Raw genomic sequence first — 4,719 nt, 5'->3', positions numbered from 1 at the left:
GGGCGCCCGCCGGGGCTCGGGGGCCTGCGCTCCGGCTGCCCCACCCCGCGCGGCCCGCGCCCTGCGCGGCTCTCGGGCCCCGGCGCGCCCCGGAGGAACGCGGCCGCCGCCTCCCTGGGGGCGGTCGAGACTGCCCCAGTCGGCGCCTCCCCAAAAAGAGGGCCCCCTGCAGTGGCTCCCGAGTGTCGGGCTCGCCAGCCTCGGCTTCCTACATGGAAGATCCGCGGCGGCAAAAAACGAAAGGCTTTCGGCTGGGCTGCTGGAAGAAGGAAAAAGCCTCTTTCCCCCTTGCTAAGCAACTTAATTTGGGGGTGGGGAGAAGCAGGCAATTAAAAAAAAAAAAAAAAAAAGGCAGGCACGCGATTTGTTTTTTTCTCTATATCCTTAGTAACCGGATCTCCTCGAATTCCGAGCACACGAAGATTCAGGGGAGGGGGCCAAGTGGACTTCACCCCGCATGAGACGTCTGGTGGAATAAGGACGCTCTCAAAACCTAAAAGCCAAATTTGCAAAGCCCCAAATGAAAAACACCTCCTGGCACCTCGGAGGTCTGGGGGCGTCCGGCTGGAGCCGGGGTTTTAAAAAAAAGAAAATGTTTACAAAGTAGAACAAGATGTTGGACGTGTGGAAAAACGTATCCACGAGTTACACACACACCCCCCCCCTTTTTTTTCTTGCAGAGCTCCGCTGGTCTTCCTTTCCTTTTCTTCTGCTCAAAAAAAATGTATTTTTTTAATCCACAGAAAGCTCTGGGTAGGCTGCTTCAATCCTGCGCATCTGGGTGTTTTAGAGGAGTCTCTGGTCTTTCCTCCTGCGCTCCCGGGAGCCCAGGTCCTCGGCGGGGACTTCCTCGCGCTGGCGGGGGCGCAGGGGCAGAAGATGCTGCGGCGGCGGCTGCGCCCGGCGGGGCTGACAGCGCGGGGGAGGGCGGCGCGGCTGCGAGCCCCTGGCGGGTCGCGCGCTCTCGCCCCTCTGGGCACAAGCTGCTAGCTAGCTAGTGTGGGAGCCGCTCGTGCCCCCTCCCCTGGCTGCGGCTGGCCGCCGGGTCTCCTCGCATGAGCTTTTGCCTCGACCCGACTGCAGGAGGCCCGGGTGTCCTCTCTCCGCCTCCTCCTCCGAGACTCTCCGCGTCGCGCCCGGGAGCCTCCTTGTCCCCCGTTCGCCCTCTCCTGGCGCTCGGGTCCTTCTGCCGCCGCCGCCGCAGGCTCGCCGCGCCGCACTCAGGGGTTTCGGAGCCGGGCGCTCGGCGACTCGGCGCCGGCGGGCTGGCTCCGTCTCAGGCAGCTCTCTCCGGCACGGCGAGCGGACCGAGCACGGCGCCCGGCTGGCTAGGCTGGCGCAGCTCGGGGACAGGAACCTTCGTGCGCCGAGCAGCAAGCAAATGTGCCCGCGACTAGCCGCCTCCCGCAAGGCCTCCCGCCTCCGCCCCCTTCCCTCCCCCTTCCCTCCCCCGCCCCTAGCCGCCGCCGCCGCCTCCTCCCCGCCCCCCCACCCAGCCCTCTGCTCGGCTGGTTCCACTGCGCAGTGGCGCGCCCGGCTCCGGCCTCGTCACGTGGCCGTCTAGACACCCTGTCGCTTTAAAAAAAAAAAAAAAAAAAAAGCGATTGTGTTTCGCAAACAACAGATCGGGTTTCTAAAAGCTATTTCTCCCCCCGCCACCGCCACTGCCACCTCTTCCTGGGTCTGCAGAGGGGGATCAATGGGGCGGGAAAAGGGAGAAGCTCCCAGAATGGACTGAGACCCCGACCCGAGCAGAGGAGAAACTGAAAAAGCCAGCGAGTTTTGGAGCGGAACGAGCTGGTCGGTGGCTGGATTTAGATCCAGCGAGCTCGCAGTGGCCGTCCCGCGCGCGCTCTTCCTAGCGCTTCATTCATTCCTTTTGCTTTAAAGGCCCTGGCGGCGGATCCCTTGGCCACGCAGTAGGGAAAGGGGAGGAGAGAGCTGTCTCTGTTTAAAAGACATTTACACCGGACTGGACCGAGGCCCTAGGAAGTGTGCGCTGGAGGGAACAGCCGTGTGGCCGAGGGCGAGGAGGCGGCGCGAATGTGACCTCAGCGGCGGCCGCGCGCTCCTCCCGCCCTCTCCCGCTTCGGGCTCCGGTTTCTAGGACTGCCTGGAGAAGCGTGTCTTGTGCACAGCTCTGGAATGCATTTGGCCGGCTGACTAGCTGCGAGGGGCAGCATTCTGGCGGGAGAAGGGGGGGCGGGTGGGGGAGGTAGGGGGGGCTCGCCTGCGCGCCTCCGGCAGGTTTCCTCCCGGGCCCGGAAGACCTCAGCCACCCGCCACCCCGCCTCCCAACGCGGGAAGGTTACAGGGCGAGCAGACCTGCCTAGAGCATTCATTTGCATGGGAGGTCTATTTCTGCGCCTTTGAAAACCTAGTGGCTTTCAAGGTGGTTAGGGTCGAAGAGTTTATCCCTTGACGCCAGGATCCGGAGCAAGGTACCCCCGCTGGAGGCTATTGCGTGGAAGTGGGGAAGGCTTTGGCCAGCAAAGGACCTGACAGGGTTTAAGTCGTGAAAGCAGCTGGTCCTGAGAATCCTACTACAGTATCTTAATACTACATACGCATCAGTATTAACGAGGCCACTAGTTGGCATGGTAATCTAATCTCACATATTAGTCACTGAGATACAATTTTTTTTAAAGTCATTTAGAATTGTGACAGCAGTGAAACTCATTGGGGGTTTTAAAGAACCTTTGGGCCCAGTGCCGGTGAATCACACCTGTAAATCCTAGCTACTTAGGAGGCAGCAATCTGGAGGATCGTGGTTCCAAGCCAGCCAGAGCAAATAGTTCAAGAGACCCTATCTCGCAAAACCCGTCACAAAAAACACGGCTGGTCTGGTGGAGTGGCTTAAGGTATAGGCCCTGAGTTCAAACCCCAGTACCAAAAAAAAGAAAGAAAAAGAAAAAAAAAAAAAACCTTGGGGAAAGGAGAAATGTACTATTTACATCTCCCAACTAAATTATATGTTCTTGAAAGAAGGCGGAATGAATCTCAAATGCCTTTATAGCTCAAGCCCTAAGCCCTTTCCCAGCAATCCAGATTTCTGACATGAAATAGATGCTTAAATATTTACAGGACTGAGAGTAGCTCAGGGTGTGCTCTCATGTGCAAGGCAGTGAGCTCAGTGGAAACCCCGGGTTCAATCCCCAGCAACACACAGGGACATTATAGGAGTCAGAAGTAGAATTGGGCCATTTGGACCACTCCCCTAAGCCCACCAAAATCACTTTTGGTGTAATGAATGAAAGGAAATCAGCAGCATTGGCCACGTGACCCTCACTAGGCAAGGGGCCCTGACTGTACATCATAATTTTGTTATAAATTGAAATGTTGCTTATTGAAAAGGGCACACTCTTAAAAAGCCACCTGGGAAGACAGCAGCCAAGAAAGCCCAGGAAGGAAAGAGGGACATCCTGATGGCCATAGACAAGGAAGGGCACAGGAGACAGAAACAGGACTTTCAGGGTGTCTGGGAAATGTGTAATACTTTCTTCCACCTTAGGAAGGCTTGGGGAGGGCTGCAGCATAGCTCAAGGAGTAAAGCACCTGTTTAGCAAGCACAGTGCCCTGAGTTCAACTCCCAGTACTGCCAAAAAGAAAGGCTTGGGAAGAGCTCAGATTAGAAGTCTCAGGTTGGGGATTTGTTACCCACTGGTTAAACAACTGTGCTTACAGTGATCCTCAGGTAGCAGGCTTTCTGTGCAAATGCCTTGTCCTTTTGGGGTCCCCTTCCCTCTCTCTGTTCTGGCTACAGAGAGACAGAAAGGATTAAATAAACAAAGGCAATGTCATCCTAATTAAGCTTCTTGGAGAATCTGAAGAATCTTCTGGAAAGCTGGCCAGTGGTGCTAACACCCTTTGTGATGAGAGGCCAAAGCACACACAAGGCAGGTAGGTTTAGTGGGTGTTTCAGGAGTTGAGTCTGACGTCACAGCTTGTCTGGATGAAACGTGCATATACTTGCAGAGCTATGTTCCCATCTAGTGTAATTGTGGGTGTTTTAATTCAGGCGTCACCCCTATTTTGCCCTCTCTATGTGGCTTTCCTCCTGCATTTTACTACCCTAGGTAGAAGTGGGTGGGATGCAGGGCAAGTAGCTGCAATGGTTGGTGCTGCTTTATGGCTCCCTGGCATCCCCTGAATCAGTTAACATCTCAACCTTCCTGACAGCAGGCCCCACCGCATCACATTCTTACTCCCTTCCTTTCCAAGAAAGAAGCCAGCAGCCAGTGGTAGAGGACCTCTGCTGGGTTGGTGTGCCTAGAAAGGGAGGTTCCTTCTTTCCTGTCACAGGCACAACTGAGACCCACGAGTACACAGTTTCAGACTATTCTGATCATTAAAAAAAAGTCTAGGAGTTCACCAAACTATTGTGAATGAGTTTGATCTTCATCATTTGCTGGCGGGGAATGTGGAATAAAATATCTCACTTGCAGTTGTTTATTTCCTGTTGTGGCTTCTAGTTTCATCTTTTAGTCGCTTTGGTGATCGTAATCAAACCCTAATCATGGTACAGCCACAAGTCACAGAGACCAAAATAGCAGAGTTATGACAAACAAGGATGGAGACAGCTAGAGACCTGGCTACTTAATGACTGGCCCCTGTACACACAGGCTATGGGGCTGCTCACTGCCCAATGCCTGGGCACGCCAGGAGAGCGGAAGCAGAGGAAAGTTGCTAGAGGCCTGAGGTCTTTCAGCAGCCAGGGGG

This window comes from Castor canadensis, chromosome 4 (genome assembly GCF_047511655.1).
Source record: "Castor canadensis chromosome 4, mCasCan1.hap1v2, whole genome shotgun sequence".
NCBI classification, from domain to species: Eukaryota; Metazoa; Chordata; class Mammalia; order Rodentia; family Castoridae; genus Castor; species Castor canadensis.
The sequence above is the reverse complement of the archived record's forward strand: the minus strand, read 5'-3'. Positions refer to the sequence as shown.